At 43.7% G+C, this 11,240-nt stretch overlaps 1 long non-coding RNA gene across 1 annotated transcript; it reads right to left on the bottom strand.

The window, feature by feature from the left end:
- Positions 1-2,023: 2,023 nt before the first annotated feature.
- LOC103269527 lies at positions 2,024-4,411 on the bottom strand. Its single transcript, XR_504900.1, has 3 exons — positions 4,363-4,411; positions 3,355-3,388; positions 2,024-2,823 (listed from the first exon to the last, which is right to left on the bottom strand). It is a non-coding gene; the product is annotated as an uncharacterized LOC103269527 (long non-coding RNA).
- Positions 4,412-11,240: the final 6,829 nt, after the last annotated feature.

Raw genomic sequence — 11,240 nt, 5'->3', positions numbered from 1 at the left:
TGCAGTGCCCGGGAGTGGCCACTGCACTCCAGTCTGGGTGACAGAGTGAGACTCCAACTCAAAAAAAAACAAAAAAAAAAACCCGACAAAAAACAAAACCCTGGGCTCGGGCAATCCTCTCACCTCTGCCTTCCAAAGTGCTGGGATTACAGGCGTGAGTCACAGCATACAGCCGCGAACACTTTTACTCAATACCTATTCTTCAGATAGGGTATGTTGATACCAAGATAAGACATGTAGTGAGAGGACACAGGGCTGGTCTGAGACTACACAAAGTAGGAAACTGCCTCTTGCCTGGCTTCTTCCTGAGTGAGGATTCAATGCATTTTCATGCTGAGGCTCCACTTCGTTTTGGACTTGGGTCATTAGCCTTTCTACTCCTAGGCTTTTCCACTGGAAGGTAGGTGAGATTAATATACTCACCTGAGTTAACATGCCAAGTGCTTAGAACAGTGCCTGGCACGGGCAAGCCTAAACTACTGGTTTAGGGAGATGCCCTACAGTTATCTGGCTTCTAAGAAAAGCCAAGCTGTTTATTTCCCAATGCTTAACTAGCTCCCATTCTTATATCCACCTACTGCCCTGAACACCTCCATGTGCTACAACCCATCACCCAAACTAATCCCATCCACCTTCCTCTCCTAGCGGCTTCAGTACTAGACCATACCTTCTAGTTGGTTACCACTAGTCCCCATCCTCCAGGGTGTGTTTTCTATGTTGGCAGCTAGTACTGGGGCTTGACAAGGGTTCTATTGTGACCTAATTCTCTCACATCATAAGGATGGCTAATTCTGGCAATTTCTAGCTTAGTCAGATACAGGTAGTAAAGGCTTAACCAGCATACTAGTTAGTCACTTAAACCAAGTGTCTTTCTTGCTAAAGTCAAGTTTCCTCCAGTACATGATAGGAAGCTACAGGATTGGACCGACTACCATCTAATCTATACTCAATCCAGACTTCTAATTCAACACCCATGTCCAGCAACTCACTGGTAACTGAGCCCATCAGGCTTTCTGCAGTTCTCAAGCAGTACTATTCATAAACAACTGTTTTTTGGCTGATGTCACCACTGTATTTATTTCCACATAAAAATGGATAACACAAACATGTAGTCAACTTTATTTTAATTCATAAATACATGAATGAGTTTTGTTAGGTCTATTACAAAGAATTTGCTAGGTGAATTATAAAAAATTACATTAGAATAAAAAACGAACACAGATCTCTTCTGCATATTTTGTATCCGTGAAGTAATTACTTGGAAACTCAATTGCCTACTTGAGAATGGTGAAGAGAAAAGCCATGTAATCTTAGTGCCATGACTAATCTTATCTTCTAATTCCCAGATGATCCCAAAATTTTAAATAGTAGACCAGCAGACTTTTCTGTTTAATGGCAGTTTTCAAAAAGGTGTCAAGTGTGCCCAAAACGTTCTCCAAATGTGCCAGAGATTTTTACCTCTCCCTGTTAAAATGCCAGTTTACTAACTTGATTAAATAAGCGAAAAATTCTAAGGGGACCTCCAAAAAACCTGGAATATATTTATAACAAACTATTTATTCTTATATGCTTAAACTTCAGTCACATTCAAAGTACTCTCTATTTGATGCAATACGCCTATCAAGATGCTTTTTCCACTGCTCAAAACAGTTCCTGAACTCATCTACTTTGATGCCTTCTAATGCATCTGATGTATTTTGTTTCACTTCTTCCACATTTGCAAAACGTTTCCCTTTGAGAACTTTTTTCATCTGGGGAAACAAACAAAAAAAAAATCACTTGGGGCGAGATCAGGTGAATAGGGAGGGTGGGGCACCAGGGTTATGTCACTTTGGGTCAAAAACTGCTAGACACTCAGCGCAGTGTGGGCAGGTGACCTGCCTGCCAAAACTCAGGACATTTCTTCTGGAAACTGTGACAAAACCTTTTCAAATCTTTCAGATAAAAACTTTAGTTGACCATTTGATCCGAAGTAACAAATTCTGAATGCACAATCCCTCTCACATCAAGGAAACAAATGATCATTGTTTTCACATTTGACTTTACTTATTGTGCTTTTTGGGATTGTGGGGAAGTGGCAGTTTTCCATTGGCTAGACAGTTGTTTCATTTCAGGGTCACAACCATAGTACAAATATTGGACTCCGGTTATAACTTTGGAAAAAAAAATCAGGGTCAGCCTCCAATCGTTCTTTCAAAGCATCGCATGCAGCCAAGAAATTGTCTCTGTTCAGGTGTAAGTGAGGCATGAATTTTGCTGAAGCTTGCATTACATCCACATTTTCAGATAAAATTCTCTGAATAGGAACTCCATGACACCCCAGTCAGCTCCACAAGTTCATCAATAGTCCGACAGCAGTCTTCTAAGATGGTTTGACAAATTCTTAACACATTTTCTTCAGCTCAGCTGGTCAAAGGACACCCAGAATGAGGCTGATTATCAATCAACATTTCACCTCATTTAAAACAGGAAAACCATCTGTAAATTTGCATTTTACCCAGAGCAGCGTCTTTGTAAGCTGTCTGTATCATAGCAACCATTTCCACCACATTTTTCACTAACAGAAAACAAAATTTCACTGAGGCATGTTGTTCATGTAAATCACCCATCATGAAATGGGTAAACACTTTGAAAGAATCTCCATGGAAGCCGAAAGAAGCCTCTCGCAACACTAGCAGTCACCGATGGGCTCCTAGAACACTTACCTAGTGGGGGAGGCTTGTGCTACCAGGGACTCACCCTCCAAAAGATAATTCCAGTTTTTTCTGAATGCCCCCTTGTAAGCAACAATGTCCAAACATCAAGTGCAGATCTTCTTCTTTCCTGAAGGAAAACAAAGATTAGAAATCTGAAGATCTTACTTCAACTTAAATTGTAGTGCACCAGACATGTTTCCTACATGGTTTGTCTCCTCTGTCTTGTCCACAGGACTCTGAGAAGTCATAGGAATATGCCAGCATAGACTTAAGGCCTGGTTTCATCTCTAACATTATGGAAAGGTACTGTATATCACTAGGCAGAGCCCTATCTCCCATATACCATCAGGACAGAGCCTGGGAAGAACGAACTCCCAGGATATCCACAATGGAATGTCTGAGAGACAAACTCACAGTAACAAATGCAACATTGCTAAACATCATCACCCCTCAAAACATTTTCAAGGGCAATAGTCTTTTACTGAGCACATTTATATTTGTATATATCAAACAAAAGAATTGAGCTCAGAACGACTAAATGTCTTAGAGGCTGACCCTGACCAACTTGAACAGGGGTCACTTTACTCCTATTTTTATTATAGAAAAGGTTGACAAGCAAATACTGATAAGACAGACATTTCAGAGAAGATTTACTTACCCAAATAAGTGTTATCTGGAATCGTGAACAAATCCTGCAAAACAAGGCAATAATCTGTGAATACAGTACAGAGCACCAAGTTTCTCCTAATCACATAAGATGAATTACAATCTAGGTTCGGTGCTGTATAAGGCTGTTTCCTGCATGGTTTGTCTCCTCAGTCACTGTCCATAGGACCCTGAGAAGTCGTAGGAATATATAGGCGCAGACTCAAGGCCCAGCTTCATCTCCAACGTAGCGGAAAAAGACTGTACATCACGGGGCAGAGCCCTGCACTCCCATTCGCCACCTGGACAGAGCCCGGGGAGAGTGACTGTTTGGATTTTCCACGTTGGACAGTCATTGGAGTTCATTTAGTTTACAGACAACCGTGGTCGAAAACCGTGGTAGGGAACACGATCTGACAAGCTCCCCGAAGACACCCATATTATCACACATCCTAAATCCCCAAAACGCAAATGAGATTGGGTTTCAAGACCACCTGACACTTATCAGCAATTTTAATTAGCTCTCAGATATCCCAGGCAAACTTACCCACCTATCTGAAGTTAAAAGAGAACATGTGCAGTTCTTGAATTACCCCAAAACACGGCTGACAGACAGTAGATTTAGGGGCCATTTGCCAAGAAATTACAAACATTCTGAACCTGCGGGCGGGTGTCCGGAATAAGTTCTCTGGGTACAATCCCTGGAGGACAGTGTGCCTGCTGGGAGGCAGGGGTCCTGCCGCATCTTTAGCATCTCGGCGAGTCGGGAGGCCGCCCTGGAGACCTCAGGGCGTGTTCCTTACCACGGTTGCCTGTGAATTAAATGAGTTCGACAGTCCAACGTGGAAAACCTGGGCCCACATACAGCCCAGCCCCGTCTCACGCGCATCTGTAGGTGGAACGGACGCGCTGAAGCCTTTATAAGGTAAACTTATAAATAACACGGTCCTCACAGGAAAACCTGCTGACCAACGAGGTACTTGAGCCACAGCCGAGGAACCAGACGAGTAAAAACACTCACCAATCCGCCCGACACGCAGCCTCGTCTAAGTGACCGGAAGTCAAGGAATGACTAGTGCGCCTGCGCGGGCACACGCACAGTCAGAAAATCGGAGACTCGCTAAGGCTGCTGGGACCTACTGCGTAAGCCCCACCCCTGCCTGGCTCGGAGGTCTCGCGGCACTCGAGCCTCCCTGGAAACCGGAATGACGGTAGGCTTGTAGGTGTGCGGCTGGAAGTACTGACTGTACTGACTGGAAATTTGCTTCGCTACAGTCGCTGCACCCAATCTGTAGGATATGCCGTTAGGTAGAGTGGCCCAAAAATTTTATAAGAATGCGAAGTGGAGAGAAATGCAGAGTGTCAAAAGATTAAATCTCGCCTGTCACATGTGAAAGAAACATTTGCTAAATGCCTAGGTAAGTAGGATGGAAGCACAATCAAAAACCTCCTGTGGAAACAGCCTGAATGTACTTAAAGCCACAGATCCATACACTTACAACTAGTTAAAATGGTAAGTTTTTGTTATGTATAATTCACCACACACAAAACCCTACTAATATAAAGTAGGCAAATAAAGAATGCTTAGAATACATATTACATGCGAAATGCTGCAAATGTGATGAAATTTTGACCATAGTGTTAGGAGAATAAAGGTTGGATTGGCAGAGGGCTATCAGCTGGGCTATACTAAATAGAAACATTGACAGTGTTCCTTCTAGATTTTGTGCTGGGTGCCTTAAATACGTTATTTACTATTGTAGCAATTCTAAGACATTGGTATTACTCAGATTGGAAACAGGCCAGAGCAGAATCCTCAAAATGTGGTCAGCAGACCCCAGGGTACCTGAAGTGTTTTGGGAGGTCCATGAGGTCAAAACTTTCATAATACTTAGACTTTGCCTTTTTTGCTGTTGACATCTGCACTGATGCTGCAAACAGTTAAGGGTGGTGTCAGGCATGGTGGCGCATAGTAATCCCAGTTACTTGGGAGGCTGAGGGTGGGAGGATCACTTTAGCCCTGGAGTTGGAGACTAGCCTGGGCAACATAGCAAGATACTGTCTTTCTGGTCTTGCTAAGTTTCCCAGACTGGTCTCAAATTCGTGGGCCAAGGCAATCCTCTAACCTTGGCCTTCCAAAGTGCTGGGTTTATAGGCATGAGCCACTGAGCCTGGCCAAGACCCTGTCTTTAAAATAAAAAAAAATAAAATAAAAAAAAGCCATGCTTTAGCACAGCTAAATCACTGTATCATTCAAAATTTTTGTGTTTGCTTTTCCTTGAGTCAGGGTCTCACTCTGTCATTAACTAGAGTGCAATGGCACAATCATGGGCCAGTCTTAACCTCCTAGGCTCAGGTGATCCACCTCAGCCTCCCCAAGCTGCTGGGATTACAGTTGAGTGCTGCCATGCCTGGCTAATTTTTCATTTTTGTAGAGATGAGGTTTCATTATGTTGCCCAAGCTGGTCTTGAACTCTTGGGCTCAAGCAGTCCTCCTACCTTGGCTTCCCAAAGAGCTGGGATTACAGACATGATCCACCACCCCAGCTCCACCTAACAAAGTCCTTGGATGAAGAAAAATCATTTTTATTAACTCTCAACTTTAGTATTTTGTTAATATTCTGTGACAGAACACATAAAGCACTATTGCTGAATACAACAGTACAGTGATTGTCTCTACATAATTTAGGTGATTGAGTTGTGAACTAAAACAGCTTTTTCATGATTAATATTTTACTTGAAAGGCTTGTTGACATATTTTCCAACTATGTAACTTTGTTGAGACTTAAACCAGAATCTTACAAACTATATACCTTAAGACAAAACAACAACTATCAACAGGTTGGGCTCACACCTCTAACTCCAGGCTTTTGGGAAGCTGAAATGGGAGGACAGCTTAGGCCCAGGACTTCAAGATCAGCTTGGGCAGGCAACATAGTAAGATTCACCCTTATACAAAATTTAAAAATTTGCCAGGAATGGTGGTGTTTGCCTGTAGTCTAAGTTACTTTGGAGGGTGAGTCTTAGAAAAGCCTGCTTGAGCTCAGGAGGTTCAGCCTAAGAAGAGATGTAACAGTACCACTGCACATGAGCATGGATAAGAGACCCTGACTAAAAAAACATAAAACCAGCTGGGCTCGGTGGCTCAGCCTGTAATCCCGGCGCCTTTGGGAGGCTGAGGTGAGTGGATTGCCTGAGCCCATGGGTTCGAGACCTGCCCGGGCAGGTGAGACCTCATCTCTACAATAAATCAAAAAATCAGCCGGGCATGGTAGCGCACACCTGTAGTTCCAGCTACTTGGAAGGCTGCGGTGGCCGGGATTGGCCATTGCACTCCAGTCTGGGCGACAGAGCGAGACTCCAAAAAAAACCAAAACATAAACCCAAAAATGGGATGGATTGGAAAAGGTCACTAGGAGTGGCAACAGGTTGCCTTTAGGAGGCTATTTCAGGTAACCCAATGAGATGGTAGTGGTTTGATTAAGTTTGAGGCAAAAAGTAGACTAAATTTGCCCATGGATTAGTAGCGGATAGTGGAGATGGAGGCCTCACTATGTTGCCCAGGTTGGTCTCAAGCAATTCTGCCTTGGCCCCACAAAGTGTTAAGATTACAGGTGACTGCTGGGAGCAGTGTCTCAAGCCTGTAATTCTAACACTTTAGGAGTCCAAGGGTTTGAGATCAGCCTGGGCAACTTGGTGAGACCTCATCTCTACAGTAATTAAAAATTAGCCAAGCATGGTGGCAGGCGCCTGTGGTTCCCCTACTTGGAAGGTTGAGGCGGGATTGCCTGAGCCCAGCACTTTAAGGCTGCGCTGGCCATGAACGTGCCACCGTACTCCAGCCTGGGCGACACTGACTCCAACTCAGAAAAAAAAGATTACAGGCATAAACCACTGCATCTGGCCAAGATAAATACTTTTTGAGTTGGAGTCTGTTACCTAGGCTGGAATGCAGTAGCACTCACGGCCACCGTAGCCTCAATACTGGTGATCCTTCTGCCTCAACCTTCCAAGTAGCTGGAAACACAGGCATGCACCACCAAGCCTGGCTATTTTTTTACTGGAGAGACGAAGTCATCAAGTTGCCAAGGCTGGTCTTGAACCTCTAGATTCAGGCAATCCCCTCTCCTTTGTCTCTCAAAGTGCTAGGATTACAGGCCACCACTCCTGGCATCAAGAGGAATACTTTCAACTTGGGTCATAAGCTTTTCTGTTCCTAGGCTTTCCCACTGGAAGGTGGGTGAGTAACATGCCAAGTGCTTAGAATAGTGCCAGACACAGGCAAGCCTATAATACTGGTTTAGGTATATGCCCTGCAGTTACCTGGTTTCTAAAAAAAGCCAAGCTGTTTATTCTCCTATGCCTAACTAGCTCCCTTTCTTATATTCACCTAATGGCCTGAACACCTCATATGCTACAACTCACCACACAAACTAATCCCACTTACCTTCCTCTCCTAATAGCTTCAATGCTAGACCATACCTTCTAGTTGGCTGTTACTAGTCCCCATGTTATAGATTATGTGTTTCCTATGTTGACAATCAGTGTAGGGGCTTGATAAGGGTTTAATTGTGACCCAACCCTCTCATATCATGAACCTGCTTAATTCTAGCAATTTCTAGGCTCACTTAGGTACAGGTTATATACAGCCCAAATTTTATTAACATTCAAGTGTTTTTTGGCGGATGACACTATTGCACCTATTTCCACATGAATATCACACAAATCTGTCATCAACTTTATTTTTATTTTTCATTCATAATACATTGAATCCTGCTAGGCCTATTACAAAGTTTAGGTGAGTTACGAATCACTACATTAGAAATCAAAACCAAGACACCTAGTTTAAGTGCTTTTGCATCTTGTATCCATCATGTAGTTACTTGGACTGTCTGAGGATGGGGAATAAAATAAGAAGCAATCTTAAGTCCCATGACTAATTCTGACTTCTAATCTCTAGTTGATCCCAGCACTTTTCTGTTTAATGGACAGTTTAACAAAAGTACCAAATTTTCAAACCCCTCCCTGTTAATGTCAGCCTACCAACTCCACTAAATACAAGAGTGATCCAAAAAAGCCCAGAATTTCTTTAAAATCGTGCATTCTTAAACTTCAGTCACCTTCAAAGTACTCTCCACTTGATGCAATGCACCTATCAAGACGCTTTTTCCACTGCTCAAAACAGTTTTTGAACTCATCAATTTTAATGCCTTCTAGTGCTTCTGTCGTTTTTTGTTTCACGTCCTCCACATTTGCAAAACGTTTCCCTTTGAGGACTTTCTTCATCCGGGGAAACAAAAAAAAGTCGCTTGGGGCGAGATCAGGTGAATAAGGAGGGTGGGGCACTGGAGTCATGCCATTTTGGGTCAAAAACTGCTGGACACTCAGCATGGTGTGGGTAGGTGAGTTGTCATGATGGAAGAACCAGTCACCTGTCTGCCAAAACTCAGGACGCTTCTTTTGCAAACTGTGAGGCAGTCTTCTCAAAATTTCCAGGTAGTAACTTTGGTTGGCCATTTGATCAGAAGGAACAAATTCTAGGTGTACAATCCCTCTCACATCAAAGAAACAAATGATCATTGTTTTTATACTTGACTTCACTCGCCGTACTTTCTTGGGTGGTGGGGAGGTGGTGGTTTTCCATTGGGACTGCTTTTTTGTCTCAGGGTCATAACCATAGCACCAAGATTCAACTCCAGTTATGACTTTGGAAAAAAAATCAGGGTCAGCCTCCAACCGGTCCTTCAAAGCACGGCATGCAGCCAAGCGATTGCCTCTTTGTTCAGGTGTGAGCAAGCGAGGAACAAACGTCGCTGAAACTCGCATCATGCCCAAATTTTCAGACAAAATTCGCTGACAGGAACTCCATGACACCCCAGTCAGCTCCACAAGCTCATCAATAGTCCGACGGCGGTCCTCCAAGATGGCTTGACGAATTCTTACCACATTTTCCTCTGTTCGACTAGTTGAAGGACGCCCAGAACGAGGTTGATCATCAATGGACATTTTACCTCGTTTAAAACGTGAAAACCACTCATAAACTTGTGATTTGCTCAGAGCAGCATCGTTATAAGCTGTCCGTAGCATAACAATTGCCTCTGCTGCACTTTTTCCCAACAGAAAGTAAGATTTCAATGCTGCACGCTGTTCATGTAAATCACCCATCATGAATTGGGCAAAAGCGTCGAACCCCAATGAAAAAACTCACTAAAGCCAAGCAGCCTGACAATGCTAGCTGGTACACTGATGGATTCATAAAACACTTACCTAGTGGGGGAAGCTTGTACTAAAAAAGGGGCTCGCCCTCCAAAAGATAACTCTGGTTTTGGGTTCCAACGTAAGGGAACCCAAAATTAGACACCAATGCCCAAGTGTCAAACGTAATTCCTCTTCTTTCCTGAAAATAATAAACCAACATTAGATACCTTAAGATCTTATATCAACTTAAAATTCTAGTGTACTACACATGTTTCCTGCATGGTTTGTCTCCTCAGTCATGTCGTAGGAATATGCAGGCGCAGAATCAAGGCCCAGCTTCATCTCCAACGTTGCAGAAAGGGACTATACACCACCGAGCAGAGCCCTATGCTCCCATATGCCACCTGGACAGAGCCCGGGGAGAGTGACCTCCCAAGATATCCACGTTGGAATGTCTTAGGGACAAACTTGCAGTAATGAATACAATATTGTCAAACACCATTACCCCTCAAAACTTTTTCAAGGATTACAGCCTTTAAGCTAAACCTCCTACATAAACAGCAATGTTTACATATGGGTATATCAATAAAGAGCATTACCCTCAGAACAACTAAATATTTGAGGAAGACCTTGACCAACTTGAAGGGTTACCTTACTTATATTTTTAATACAGAAAATGTTGACAAGCAAATACTGATAAGCCAAAGATATTTCAGAGATTTACTTACCCAAATAAGTGTAATCTGGAATTGTCAACGAATCCTGCAGAACAAGGCAATATCTGTAAATACAGTACAACAGAGCACCAAGTTTCTCCTAACCACGTAAGATCAATTACAATCTAGGTTTAGTGTTGTGTAACGCTGTATCCTGCATGGTTTGTCTCCTCAGTCACTGTCCACAGGACTCTGAGAAGTTTTAGGAATATGCAGGCGCAGACTCAAGGCCCAGCTTCATCTCCAACGTTGTGGAAAGGGACTGTACATCATGGGGCAGAGCCCTGTGCTCCCGTACGCCACTTGGACACAGCCTGGGGAGAGTGACCTCCCAGGACATCCACGTTGGCATGTCTTAGGGACAAATTAGAGTAATAAATCAACACTGGCAAACATCATCACCTCTCCATTTTTTTTTTTTTGAGTTGAAGTCTCACTCTGTCACCCAGACTGGAGTGCAGTGGCCACTCCCGGCCACCGCAGCCTCCATCTGCCAGGCTCCGGTGATCCTTCCACCTCAGCCTTCCAAGTAGCTGGAATACAGGCACGCGCTACCATGCCGGGCTGATTTTTTGATTTATTGTAGAGATGATTTATTGTAGAGATGGCCAAGTTGCCCAGGCGGGTCACGAACCCACGGGCTCAGGCAACCCACTCACCTTAGCCTCCCAAAGGCATGGGATTATAGGCTGAGCCACCGAGCCCGTCTTCAAGACATTTTCATAGTCAACAGTCTTTTACTGAGCTCACTGTAAGTGCAGCAACGTTTACATTTGGATGTTTCAAACAAGAGTATTGAGCTCAGAATGACTAAATGACTTAGAAGCAGATCTTGACTAACTTGAACAACGGTCACATTACTTTTTTTTTTTTTGAGTTGGAGTCTCACTCTGTCGCCCAGACTGGAATGCAGTGGCCGCTCCCAGCCACCACAGCCTCAACCTACTGGGCTCCGGTGATCCTTCTGCCTCAGCCTTCCAAGTAG

The sequence above is a fragment of the Carlito syrichta genome, unplaced genomic scaffold (genome assembly GCF_000164805.1).
Source record: "Carlito syrichta isolate Samal-C Ts95f unplaced genomic scaffold, Tarsius_syrichta-2.0.1 Scaffold309286, whole genome shotgun sequence".
Taxonomy (NCBI): Eukaryota; Metazoa; Chordata; class Mammalia; order Primates; family Tarsiidae; genus Carlito; species Carlito syrichta.
This window is presented reverse-complemented; position numbering and strand designations above follow the sequence as displayed.